General features: G+C 33.9%; 1 protein-coding gene across 9 annotated transcripts in view; it reads left to right on the top strand.

Moving 5' to 3' along the window:
- Positions 1-14,833, top strand: part of OSBPL8 (oxysterol binding protein like 8) — a 176,213-nt gene that overhangs the window by 10,261 nt on the left and 151,119 nt on the right. The window contains exons 1-3 of one of the 9 annotated variants that reach the window (XM_081309173.1): positions 2,029-2,118; positions 2,634-2,792; positions 2,975-3,081. The exons of 4 other annotated variants lie outside the window; for them this stretch is intronic. The gene's annotated coding sequence lies outside the window, so the exon portion shown is untranslated. Of the gene's footprint in view, positions 1-2,023; positions 2,119-2,633; positions 2,793-2,974; positions 3,082-7,759; positions 7,831-9,580; positions 9,739-14,833 lie in introns of those variants that run through there. 4 more of the 9 variants (XM_081309175.1, XM_081309174.1, XM_081309171.1 and 1 more) reach the window with 4 other exon arrangements.

The raw sequence follows: 14,833 nt of genomic DNA, 5'->3' as shown, positions 1-14,833 counted from the left end.
GATTAATTTAAGAGGTTGATTGCTTAACATATTTAGCATGTTAACTAGCAAGGTATTTTTTGTTTGGTTATTTTGAGGGTTTTCATAATTCATGATGGTAGTAATTAGCCTCTTCAAACTCTTTGTCTGAAATTAATCAGTGATGCATTTTGTGACTATAAAACAAATGTGATTTTAATTAAATGCAGAAAAAAATGCCTTCTAAAATATTCACTAAGAATTTCCTCTGTTATGTTGATTAGAGTTTTCTGTTAGAAGTAGACTTTTAATATAAGAGTTATCTTCATTGTTTCTCATTTGATAATTATTCTTAAGTATTAAAAATTGTGTCCTCATAGATCCTTTTTGAATTGGCACACAGAAGTGTAATTACTTATATTATAAATTAAAAATGGTGAGTACTTTGGTTGTAGTAATTTATACCTAGAATTTAAAACCCAAGAACATTTAGGGCAGAATTAGGTTCTCAGATACTCATTTTTCTTTCATGCCCAAATTAGAAAGCCATTCTTAGTCTTTACTAGATATGAAGAAATTGCTTTTGGGATTGAATATCAGTAATAAAACTTCATAAGACTGTCTTGGATTAACTTTAAAGACTTTTTTTTGGAGGGGTGGGAGAGTGCTAGAGATTGAACCCCCAGGGCTTTCTGTCACTGAGCTTAATCCCCAGCCCTTGAATTAACTTTAGATCTTGTGTTTCAAACTTTTTGATCCTTAATAATGAACTCTCAGCCAAAGTATGAGTATTAATTTTTACTTGTGAGAAACTGGATAACTCTTCTGGTTTATTATAACCAGTTGTCATACTTAATAAATGAGAAACACATTTATTTTTCTAGCACAATAATTAAAAACAAGGTTCATATTTTCTTTAGAAATAACCTTTCAGGGAGAGGAAATCTCATGAAAATCTAAGGGAGATCAGCAGAAAAGAAGAAGGGGATAAGGGTAGAGGGAGGGAAAATAGAAATACTGGAGAATGATATTGGCCAACTTATATTGTTATATTGTGTACATGTAAGAATATATAACAAGTTTCACCATTATGTACAACTATAATGCACCAATAAAAAATGTGGGGAAGAAACAAAAGAAATAACCTTTCAGCCAGGCATGGTGGCATAGGCCTATAATCTCAGCTACTGAGGAGGCTGCGACAATAGGGTCCCAAGTTCAAGTCCAGCATTAGCAATTTAGTGAGACCTTGTTTCTAAATAAATAAATAAGTAAACAAATAGGGCTGGGGATGTAGCTCAGTGGCAAAGGACCCCTAGTTCAGTCCTAATACTGGGGGAAAAATAAAAAGAAATAATCTTCCAGGAAAAAACCAAAAATTTATGTAGAATCCGGTGAATTTTAGGCATAATTTAAAATATAGAACTTTAAAAACAGACAATACGTAGGACTAAATTATTAATATATATTTGCCAATATCATAATTGTAAACACTCTCCCTATAAGGACTTGAGTTATAAGGGATCTCATAAAAATAGAAGGGAGACCAAAATAGTAGAAGAAGGGATTCAAGAGGGAGCAGGTAGTAGGAGAGGGATGGGGGAAGTACTGGAAAACAAAATCTACCAAATTACACTAAGTCCATGTATGAATATGCTGCAATGAATCCTGCATGTGCATGCTTTCTCTCCATACATATAATTATGCACTAATTGAAAATAATAATAATAATGATAATAATAACAGTAGAAGGGAGATCAGTAGAGTAGACTAAGACGAGCAGGGAAAGGAGGAAGGGAGAAAAAGGGAACTTTCTTGGGAATGAGATTGATCAAATTATGAATCTGGCATAATCCTGCTATTATGTATAATTATAATGCACCAATAAAAAATTAAAAGAGGACTTGAGTTACTCTTCGAGACCTCTGTCATAAGGCTGTGGAACCGAGCATTAAAAACACCAGCTGATTGAGTAAACAGATGCAATGGGAAAATAAGAAACCTGCCAGAAGTATTATCTTTCCTACTAAGTAAATGTATGACCTTGGCAAACCACTCTGTCTCTCTGGGTCTTAGTAAGATGGAGAGTTTGGAACAGATAAGTCTTTAAGATTCTTTTGAGAAGTCCTGGATGATTTGAGAGTCTAGAATTCTAATCAGGTAATATATTATACAATATAATCCTTATAATAGCTCTGAAATAGATGGTATTATTATATTCTACAGATGAAGTTATACCAGTTTGACAAACTTCATTTTTAAGTAACATGCTCAGTCATGTAGCTACTAAGGAGCTAAGTGAGAAGTTGAACCTTGCCCTAATTCATTCTATAGATATGTTCTTTTTAATATACCATACTGTTTCCCCAGACATATTGTTAATAGTTGACCACCAAATTTTATTAAAACTTATTCCATTTTTCACCTGTAGCTTATAATAAGTCAGGAAGACTAGAAGTCAGATATCAGGTCTGCTATGAATTTTGCCTTGAATAGAAATATAACCAGTTTTTAAATAGATATACCAAAACTTATGTGTCTAAAAGATGATTAGTGTGTTCAAAGTTATCTTGAATTTATTTCAGTAATGTCATTATTCAAAATATATTTTCAGAACTATTCTTTGGCATTTCTTTAGTGCCTTTAACTGTATTCTCTTAACCTACATACTGTAGTGCAAATTCTGTCTTTTGAGAATGGATTTGATATTTGGAAAAGCAAGAAGTCATTCTGAACCAAGTCTCATACCTCAATTAGAGAACAAAAGGAAGAGTGTCATTTTAAAAATAAGCAGTGATCAGAGGGATGAAACCTATTCTTGTATCGTTTATAAGGTAGGTAAGGAAGTGATTAAAAAGAGGCATTCCAAAATTGTTTTGTGCAATGACAACTTAAAGTAGTCTCTAAAAGCAGATACTTTGAATAGCAGTGACCTTTATTTGGATATAAATTCTGCTATATTAGTTAAAGTTACATCCTAGGATTGTTATTTTTATTAGTTCTGTTTCCCATTTAGGTTGGTGGTGTGCTGATTTAGCATTGCACTTTGGAGAAAGAAGTTGGTGAATGAGTTTTCTTTCCATTTTGAAGAAGATCAGAATCTATAGAACAGTATTTGCAGAGGTTTGCCTGATATGTAATTATTGATTTTATTAATATTCATTAATTTCTGGTTCTCTATGGCTCAGTTTAATGGCCATCAGCTACCCCATGTAATTGTACTCTTTGATGCAGGCTTATGTATAAACTTTTTGCAAAAATTACTTTAACTTATTTAATTATTGGTTAAATTAGTATTTATATAGTTTGTGATTATCTGTGGCTAGGTTTAATTCCAGGAAGCTATCCCATTGGAGTGTATTCTTTAATTCATGCTTAGATCTAAGTTAAATTGTTTCTAAAATTTATCTTTTTTGTATTTTATGTAACTGAATAGCTTTTGGATATGAATGCTGTACTTGGTATAGATAACAAACAATAATATACCTATTTATCCTATTGCAGATGAACTTGTGATGTGAAGATTTCATTGTGTCTTTTGAAGGCATTAGTTTTCTGTTTTTTTTGAACTTCCAGAAGATAAAGTTTAATGAAGTATCCTTATTAGTAATAGTTAAAGGATACCAAAAAATGCTCCTAGTTCTTTTTAAAAATACTACTTTCCCTTTGAAGTTTCAAAACAATTTAATATTGTAAGACCACTAATTTAACAGATTTGAGTGCAGGTTACTGTGCAAGGGGCTGGCAATTCAGTAAGAACGAAATAGATATGTTCTCTGACTTAGTTTGTATGTGGGGAGGGGGAGGGAACAGACAATAAACTACTAATTGCACAACTTATTGTGTAACCTATTGTAGAAAGTGCTAAGAGGAAGAAACATAGGATGATATAAAAATTTGCTGACCCAGAGAGGAGGAAAGTCAAAGAAGGTGACAAAGCTGAGGGGGAAAAAGAATATTTCTGGCAGAACATCTTGTTTAAAGATTCTAGAACAGCAAGGAACTTGGCCTTTGCTAGCAACTGAAAGAGTTCACTGTGACTGGGGAAAAAAATGTGTAAAATAAAAAAAAAAATTGAGAGTTAGCAGTGTGGTACAGGAAATAGGAACTAGATCACCTGAGGCCTGAGACCATGTTAAGAGTTTTGATTTTAATGTTAAGACCCTTGGAAGCCATTAGAGAAATTTTAACAAAGGACTGAAATTCTCTAATGGCTTCCAAGGGTCTTAACATTACAAATATTCTTATTCAATTCAAATACATTTATTCACTGGTACTATTATGTATATAAAGGAAAATGCCTTCAAATTCATTTATAACTCTTAACAAATTAAGATTATACTATTCTTATGGGAAGACTTTTTTTTTTCTTCCTTGTGGTACTGAGGATTGAATTCCGGGAGCATTGTACCATTGAGCTACATCCCCACTCCTTTTTTAAAATTTTAAAAAATTAAAAAAAAAATTTAAAAAATTTTGAATGCTGGGATTGTGGCTCAGCCGTAGAGCACTGGACTAGCACTTGCCTAGCAAGGGGGGGACCCAGGTTCGATCCTCAGTACCACATAAAAATGAAGGCTTTTTTTTTTTTTTTTTTTTTTTTTTTTTTTTTAATCAAAGAAAGAGCTGCACTCCCATGAAGGCATTGTGTTGTGTCCATCTACACCTAAAAAATAAGTATTAAAAAAAAAAAGAAAAAAATTTTGAGACAAAGTCTTGCGAAGTTCCTTAGGCTGGCTTCTAACTGTTGATCCTCCTGTCTCAGCCTCCTGGCTTACTAGGATTGCAAGTGTATATCACCACAGCTGGTCTCAGGAAAACTACATTTAATGTGATTTCAGGGTCAATCCCAGGTACAAAGTAGTTCATTCAGAGCCATTTTGGAATGGATTGGCTCAGGACATGGAATCAGAAAGCAGAAAGAAAGCCTACTCTCCTCACCACGGACAAAATATAAACCCCAAAGGCATGCCTCCAATGACCCTCTTCCTCTAGCCACACTCTACCTGCCTGAAGTTGCCACCCAGTTAATCTCTGTCAGGGGATTAGTGCACAATTGGGTTAAGGTTCATAACCCAATCATTTTACCTCTAAACTACTTGCATTGTCTCATGCATGAGCTTTTGGAGACATCTCATGTCTAAACCATAACATTGGCAGATCTTACTGAACTTATTTAAGAACTATTTTTGTTTCTTAGAATAATAAATGCTTTGAAAAATATTATAGGGGCTGGGATTGTGGCTCAGCTGTAGAGCGCTCGCCTAGCACGGACGGGACCTGGGTTCAATCCTCAGCACCACATAAAAATAAAATGCATCGTGTTGTGCCCATCTACACCAAAAAATAAATATTAAAAAAAAGAAAAGCTGCTTAAACCATTACTATGAGAAGAAAAATTTTAAAAAATCATTAATGGTTCTAAACAATGTAGCACATCAATAATTTTTTTCTGTGTGTGTTTATAAATATTTCACCAACTACGTGTGTAATAGATGGGCCCAAGAAAGAAAAAGTCGATAAGGTAATGCTTTAGCTTTTATGAGCTCTGCAAAGTCAAGGTCTCTAACTGATGTAGATGGATCAGTTAAAACCTCATTTGTTAGCTGGCTATCACTACATGATATCCTTTCTCAAAAAAAAAGCAATCTTATAGTTTGTTGTTCTCAGCATAGTTCCATTGCTGCTACTGTTTAAAGGTCAGTATTAATTACCTTTACTATTTCATTTGTCATGTATCTCATACCCATACATTTCTATACATCACTCTCACCCTGAGAACTAAATTAGCTAAGTTATTTCTAGCTATCTTTTCGCCACAGTAAGACATTGAAAAGAACATTTTTCTGTTCTATATATAAAATACGGAAAGGAATTATCCTGTCACATATGTAAAAATCTTAATAAAGATTTAGTTAAGTACCTTGAGCATGCTAATCTTGTATTCATTCATCAAATATTTTTAAATTTATAAATGTAAAAACATTTCAAAATTGGAAAAGCCCAAGAATTCTGATTTGGGTCACATTAGGTCTCTTGAAACAAAAATTTAGCATTCTGATGCCTTTTAAGTAAGCTCTGAGATAATTCTTGTAGCTGAATAGTTATCTGGGGAGATTTTTTTGTATCTTGTTTTCAGAAATAACTATCACAGAATTTAGATTTTGAAAAATGTAAAGGCTTTCTTAATTTAGGAGTACAGTGACAGTTGCACAGCCAGTCCATATGTTGTTTACTTATTATATTTTAATGTGTTTTCTGATCAACCTCCAAGAGACTGAAGCTGGTGATTCTAAGCATTCACATTTTTTTTTTCCAACAGAAAGAACTCCCCCCTGCCCCATTTTAAACAGTTTAATATATCTTTAGCTTAGTATTAAGATATCTTCTGGATAAAGTTACAATTCTGGATCCTACTGTAAAACTTAAACAAATACTTGCATCAGATGGAAAGATTACCCGGATTTTTTTTTTTGTTACTGCCACATATGGATTAGTTGCCACAGGCTAATTTTGCTGTCTCCTACACAGGACTTGCTCCTCTCTGCCTCCATTCTTCTGTATATTGCCATTCCCTCCACCTGCAGCATTCTCCTTTCTTTCCTTTTTTTTTTTTTGCTTCAAAATTTGCATCTATATGATTTCCTATAGAAATTCTTTCATAATTTACTCCATGTAACTGTTACTTATATTCTTTGCTTTACCTTAAGATTTAACACTGATAGATACAGATTCAACTAACGTGAGATATATGGCTGTCATGTACAAACATCCATATAGTGTTAAGATTAACTGTCTCAGGGGCTGGTATTGTGGCTCAGCAGTAGAGTGCTCACCTAACACAGGCAGGACCTGAGTTCGATCCTCAGCACCACATAAAAAAAAAATAAAGGCATTCTCAGCACCACATAAAAAAAAATAAAGGCATTGTGTTGTGTCCATCTATACCTAAAAAAATAAATATTAAAAAAAGATTAACTGTCTCATCTAATTTTCATAGATGTCCTATGAGTTATTTCAATTGTATAAATGAAATTAATAAATTTCCTCAGTTATAATTTTAGGTTTAGCTATTAAAATTTGAACTTTCTTCCAATTTTAAAATACCTTCTTATGGTATATCATTCTGTCTTTCTCTATTCTGCAGTCATTCATGCTTTCCACCCTTCAACCCACTAATATTTCTTATGACATATATGTGCACACACAATCAACCCAAACTACTTTATTCAGGTATAATTTACATAAAATAAAATGTACCCATTTAAAGTATTCAGTTGCATTTTGACAAATGTACACTCTCATGCACCTACTACAATTTAGATGTAGAACATTTCCATTGTCCCCTAAATTCCTAAATGCCTCTTTGTACTTAATCTGTTCCTCTCTCACCCCTCCCCTAGATAATAACTGGTCTGGGTTCTGGCACTGAAAATCATTTTTGTTTGTTTAAGAAGTTGTACAGGTGAAATCATAGAGTACGTATTGTTGTCTTACCTTTGCTCAGTATTATTTTCAAGATTGGTCCTTTTTCTGTCTTGATTTTTGTCTCTTTGTGGGAAGCCATTCTCGCACGTGATTGGGCACCTCCCTGATTGGGTGTGAGGTGTTCTGGCTAAACTATGTTGGAACTAATCCCCACCCTCTCTAGGTGCGAGAGCCCATCAGTGTGGGGGTGTGACTGACCCTGACCTTGGAATGCTGTCCCCCTCGACCTTCATTGAATGGAATTTTCCCCTGAATTTCTTGTTCCCCAATAAAAGGCCACTCCCTGGCTTGTTCTCTCTCTCTCTCCTGCTAGTCCTGAGTAAGCCTCGCTGCCCCACCCAGGAGCCAGAGGGAGGGCCATCTCAGACCTGGTCAAAGAAAAAGGTAAATTGAGTTTTGTGTGTTTATTTTGATCTCACTAGTTAACTTCTATGCTTCGAACCTCTTGTATGAAGCTAGTGTGCTGGTATCTCGGTGGATCTCTTTTCTAGAAGTTTTATAGTGTTGGCTTTTGTATTTGGGTCTGTGGTTCATTTTGAGTTAATTTTTGAGTTTAATGCAAGAGCCAAGTTTTTATGTCTAGGTTTTTGTTGTTGTTGTTGTTGTTGTGCTGGGGATTGAACCCAGGACCTTGTGCATATGAGGCAAGCACTCTACCAACTGAGCTATATACCCAGCCCCACAAAATATCTAGTTTTTATTGAAATATTTTTCTTTGCCATTTTGGTATCTTTGCACTTTTGTTGGATGTGAATTGATCACATGTGTATGGGTCCATTTCTGAACTTTCTTTTCTGTTCCATTGGTATGGATGTATGTGATATGTCAATACTACACCTTTTTGATTATTTTTATAAGTTTTGGAGATGGAGTAAATCCTTCCAACCTAATAGTATTTTAAAAATAGAAAAAAAAAAGTCTTTGTATTTACCTAGTTGGCCACATTGCTTTTTTATTTATATTGTGTTTATGTTATTGATTTTTATTTTCTGGATTTAGGTTTACTATTTAGGTTTATTAGTATTTTTTTAGTTTCTGCTTACGTAGGCATTACCACCAACAGGGACTTTGCTTGTTATTTTCCAGGGCAGCTATTGTTTGTATTAAGGAAGAAACAAAATACTTTTAGCTGGTCAGAAGGGATTGTCAGCAGTTGGTATTCTTTCGCTGCACCATCATTGGTAGTATGCAATTTTTATTATGGCATAGTTAACTGATTATTTTTTAGCAGATCCTCAACTGGAGCTGCAACAATGAAATTGTGTACCAGAAGTAGAAACCTGATATTTGACAGGAAATGAAACTGTAACCTTTTTATTTACTTTAAAGTCACCTTTCCCCCACTCCATTTCCTGTCTTTGACAGAAACATCCAAGCCTTGCATAAACGTTTGAGGAACCCTAATGGCTATTGCTATAGTGTGTACTTAGTGGGAATATGTTTAATGGAAGAAAAATGTTAGATACAAATTGCATTTAATTAAGTTGCTGACTAAGTATAAGTGAAAGTTAAAACAAAACAACCCATCTTGGATTAATAGAATTCTTGATTTCCAAATAGCACCTGGATGCTCTTCTCTTTCTTCTTTTCTTAAACCACTTTAATTTATAGTAAAAATAATAGGAGAAAAGCGATGCATATTATGGCTGTTTTTTCCTGTGTATTTTTGATCCTCCTAGTTATATTGTGTGTTTTCCTAAGGAGAAGCTAGGAACTTTTCTTCTGCTTATTTTTTTGTCCTAATTCTTTACTTCCCATGTATTGGAAATGTTGATGAATCTTGTATGTGCATTTTAAATAATTTGCTCTGGTGAATAATAAGGTCTGGTCTATAATAAAAATTTGATATATTTTTTATTCCTACTGAAATTACATTACCCTTTGAAAAACATTTCTAAGCTTTGCACTTGATACAACTTAGAACTTTAGACAACACATAGGTGATGAGGTAGAGATGAAGTTAATTGTGTCATTTCTGAACACCTGAGTCTACCCTTTTAAAGTTGTTGATGTTGGTTGATTGTGGTCAAGTATCTTTGGAGGGTGTGTCATCACTTATTTGTGTCCACTCCTGTATTTGCTTCATAAGAACTGAGTAGATTGTAATACTGGTCAGACAAATGGAAATGTCAGTCAGCTGCTCAAATAGATATTTTTAGAAATGTCTTTCCTCTTCGTACTAATTGTGTAGTTGACCACAAATTCTTCATTTGATAGTGGGTAAGAAGAACTGAAGTGGGAGCTCCAGAAGAAGAAAATACCTTGTACTATAGGATCCAAAATAAAACTGAGGTAGAGATTACATTGCTTATTAAGGATGATTTTTTTTCTCTCCTTATGATTCTAATGAAAACCTGATCTTAAAAAATGCATGTGACATTTATATGATAGATTTTATTTAATGGCTAAAACACCCCATTAGCAAACATAAGTGAATATTATGGTATTGTATTTTTTCTTGTGATAGCATTTAGGGTATTTTATGTTCTAGGTTTGACAATGATTTTGCTTTTATAAGTTCATTTTAAAATACTTTGAAACTAACTTTCATTTTGTTTCCTTATTCAAAGATAGCCTATTTTGATTTAAAATGACTGAAATAGTATCTATATTTATTTAGAGTTCTTTAGAAAAAGCAATAGGAAGCTTTGACTAACAAAATAATTTACAACTCTTCAAACTTGAAAAAGTGAATTTAAAAAAGTTTTTTTTTTAGTTGTAGATAGACACATACCTTTTTTTTTATGTGGTGCCAAGGATCAAACCCAGTGCCTCACATGTACCAGGCAAGCGCTCTGCCACTGTGCCATAACCCCAGCCCTGAAAAAGTGAATTTTAGAAAGAAGAGATATTTGAGCAGCTCCAGGATCTAGAGAGCAGAAAGAATAGACAGCCTCCATAAAGGAGACTCTATTAAGAAAATTCTTTTCTGATTATTTTTGATTTAAGTGATCACTCTGCTCATTAATCAGATTTCTCAGGGTAAGATAGAAAGGGAATGGTTGGCCAACTTGGGTTTTTTGATTTTTTTTTTTTTTTTTTTTTGGATAGGCGAGATTGTGGTATCAAGATTGCATAAGTTGGAAGAGGGATGCTTTCCTCAAAGTTCAAGGTGCATGTTATCAGAGAAAGGGGAGGTAGATTTGGATAGGTTAAAACAGAAATCTGTGACTGCTGTAGTTTTTAAGTGCATGTGATATTTCTTTAATCTCATAACACAATATTAACTATTTTTTTCTTTTTGGTTGAACTCAGATCTTGCAGCCTTTATACATTTGGCCTGATATGATATGGCATTTATTAAGTGTCCATGAAGCCTATTCTGCTTTACACTATAGTTGCTTTCTATCAGTCTTTCACTAATATTCTTAATTGAATAAATTATTTGAATATATAGACTTAATTACTTTTAAGGAAAATTTTTCCTTTTTCCTTTATCCATTTAATGAATTCTTTTTTCAGTGCCTGCTTTGGCCAGGTATTACATAAGATGCCAACGTTTCAAAATCCAGTAAGAACTAATAGGCTTTGTTGTTTATGGAAATTACAGGGCTGTTACAAAAAGTTTATTGAAGGACATATGCTAAAAATATAAAGGAGAATCTAGACTTCCTCCCCACCCTCCTGAATAGTAAAAACTCCAGACAATTGTGATTTGTGAAAAACTTTAGGATCAAGTACTTATTGGAACCTAGGGAAGGAGAATCTGTCTCATTCTGGAGAAGTCATCTTTTTACCAGAATGGGGAATACTTGAGCAAAATCTTGAATAAGAAGTAGATATAAGGAAAACGAAGAGTGGAGAATATTTTTATGGCATAGACAGTGGAATAGGAGCTGAGTACTAGAAGTAAGAGAGGGCTTCAAATAGTTTATCATGTCTGGGGATAAGAGCACAAAGTGGCTGGATGTGTCAGATCATGGAAAGGCTTAATGGAATAACTATGGTATGAGGAGGAGCCTTTGAATAATTTTGAGAAGGGAGCCACATAAGATTTATATATATGGGCTGGGGATGTGGCTCAAGTGGTAGCGCGCTCGCCTGGCATGCGTGCGACCGGGGTTCGAGCCTCAGCACCACATACAAACAAAGATGTTGTGTCCGCCGATAATTGAAAAATAAATATTAAAAATTCTCTCATTCTCTCTCACTCTCTCTCTCTCTCTCCTCTCTCACGCTCTCTTTTTAAAAAAAGATTTATATATATTTCTGAAAGATAAGAGATGGTACAAAACAAGAAAGCTATTTACTTTTTTTGTTTTTTTGCCAAGTTTTAAATGGTGGGGCTTGAAGTAAAGAGTAGCAGTAAGAAAAGTGTTAAGAGTCCAGAAGGCTAATTGGGCTGTGGAGAATATAGATGAAGAAGCACCATTTAGGATAAAGAAAATGAAAGTTTCTTTTGGGACAAGTGGTATGTTTGAGAAGGACTTCCAATGTAGAACTGCTCAGGAGGCTGTTGGGTTTATGAGGCTAAACAGACATAGGACTAGGAATAATCAACCTGTGATGGCAGTTGTAGCCATTGATGTCCAGTGAGAAGAGAGGAGAAGATGACCTATGGGGAAACATCTTTGGATGGCACAGAGGGGATAGGAGGCTGTAAAGCACTGACCAGAAAAGTGGAAGAAAAAACTGGAATATCTATTTTAGAAATCTAGGGAAAAGAATATTACAGAAGGATTTATTTAATACTGTCAATTCAGAATTTTCTAGCCCTTGAGATTTTTTTCAATGGATAGAATGCCTTTATTTTATTTGTTTATTTTTATGTGGTGCTGAGGATCCAATCCAGTGCATGCTAGGAAAGTGCTGAGCTACAGCCCCAGGCCTAGCCCTTGAGATCTGATGGATGATGAAATTACTAATGAAGATCCGTGTCACTGTTAATTTAATGACTTAAAAAAATTAAATACATCCTTTAAAACATTCAGTATAACAATTTATTGTTTATACCCATGTTACTATCCTATAATATGACTTACAGGAATCTAATTAGTCAGAATAACTGGAAGTGACTGGAATATAAACTAAAAGCTTTCCCTTTGTGAATTTTATAAAAAATTGATAATTTTAAAGGTTAAAAAAACCCTCTAAGAAGTGAAACATTTTAGTTTTCTGATTTTTAAAAACAAGTAATAATTTAATGAAGGGAAGAAAACAGAACATTGTAATACAAGAGAATATTGACCCAATCTTGTTATATTTCTAGTACAGTGATTCTATTTTTTTGTTTATTTTACTATTTTAATTGTGACCTTTAAAAATGAGAAAGCTATTTTATATCTAAATATATCCATATGCTAAAGACCTGGTGATGCTTAAGATTTGGAATCAAGTAGAGGATTGCATGTACCATTAAAGAAATAAATTATAAACTTGCAAATGAATAAAGGATGTATGGAAAATTTGATGTCTGCTTTACCACAATCTCCTGATTTTATTTTTCAATATAAAAATGATTTTGTTGAATCCTACACTATTTCTCAGGTATATTTTTTATAGGATAGGGTGTAAATATTGTCAGAAATACGTACATTGTTTGTATCTATTGGATATAGGTAGATTATCTTTTATCCTTTTTGCTCAATTTGGACAGCTTTAACATAAAGGGACTGGTTAGGGAGAGAGGTTTCTCAGTTCAGCCCCTTACATATTTTATAGATAATTTATCTTCTGTTCTAGATTTATTATTGTGTGATGAAGGGAGTTACCTATTAACAAGTAAAAGTGAGAGTATCTAATTGCTATAATTGTTTTTAACAACATTGAATAGTTCTGCTTAAAATAGGTAATTTATAGTAACTTTCCCACCCAGCCTTGTGTTTTCTTAAATACATTTTTCTTCCTTTACTGATAGTACCTTGCTTAATTGGAGCAAATATCAGATAAATTAGAATGTTACCTCAATTTACTGCATTTCAATTCATTGTACACAAATGGAGCACAACTCTTCATATCTCTTGTTGTACACAGTGTGAGGTAATGATGTCTGTCTCATTCCACCATCTTTCCTACTGGCTTCACCTTTCCCTCCCCTACCTCCCCTTTGCCCAATCCAGAGTTCCTCCACTCATCCTATCCCCCATCCTGCACCCATTATGGATCAGTATCCACTCATCAGAGAAAACATTCAGCCTTTGGTTTTTTGGGGACTGGCTTACTTCTCTTAGCATGATATTCTCCAACTCCATCCATTTACCTGCAAATGTCACAATTTTATTTTCTTTTAATGCTGAGTTATATTCCATTGTGTAGATATACCATAGTTTCTTTATGCATTCATCTATTGAGGGCATCTAGATTGGTTCCACAGTTTAGCTATTGTGAATTGGGCCAGCAAGTTACTTTACTTCTTAGAACCTCAGTGTCCTCATTTTGAAAATGAGGCTACAATGAAAAATTACTTGCCTTATAGTGCTATCCTAATGACTACATGAGGTGATGCTTTTGAAGATCTTATCGTCTCTTAGAATGTAAATTTATCATGTTCCTGCCTTGAGTAGAACCTTTGTTGGCTTTCTCTTTCACACTGAGTAAAACTCAAACTCATTATTTGACAGTCTCCACAGCCTCATCTAGGACCATTCTTCTTCACTGCTATGCTTTAGACATACATAGTAGCCTCTGAGTAAAGAGCCTGTTTTCACCCTGAGCCTCAGTTATGCCTTTCCCCCACCAGCTTCTTCATTTCTTATCTTCACAGAGATTCTTTATGTGATGTACAAAGTTTAGATGTGGAACTGCTATTTTAACAGAACCAAATGCATGATGTCTTAAATTTTTTTAACAGATTATATTTCCTTTTTAATGTAGTGGTAGGTAAGTAATAAAGAGCTGGAATGACACTGCTATTCTAAGGCAAGAACAAACGGCATCAGACAGTTTGAGCTGGTTTTTCCAATTTCACATATACTCTGAGTTTATTAGATTTCTACATATCTGCTACAAATTGATTTGTTTTAGAAGTAGATCCTTAAGAGGGTAAAATTAGGTATTCAAATTTAAAATTTTTAATTTTCACTTGTCGAAGATTTACCATTATTTTTAGTGTTTCTTATGGTATGCTCCTTAATATCTAGTTTTTGATTGTAGTTTGTAAATGCTTAAAAAAATTTTTGTCCTAGGTGGAAACAAGAAACAACTTGGAATCTTTTAAGATATTTATTAAATATGAATTTCCTGATGATATTTGAGCTCAGGCATTATTGATTTTTATTTATTTTTTTGGTACTGAGGATTGAATCCAGGGGTGCTTATTCAATGAACTATGTTCCTCTGTCCTTTTATTTATTTTTTATTTTGAGGCAGGGTTTTGCTGAATTGCTGAGTTTTTCCGAGGCTTGCCTCAAGTTAGTGATCCTTCTGTCTCAGCCTTCTACATTGCTGG

The sequence above is a fragment of the Spermophilus citellus genome (genome assembly GCF_964194105.1).
Source record: "Spermophilus citellus genome assembly, chromosome: 10".
Classification (NCBI taxonomy): domain Eukaryota; kingdom Metazoa; phylum Chordata; class Mammalia; order Rodentia; family Sciuridae; genus Spermophilus; species Spermophilus citellus.
This window is presented reverse-complemented; position numbering and strand designations above follow the sequence as displayed.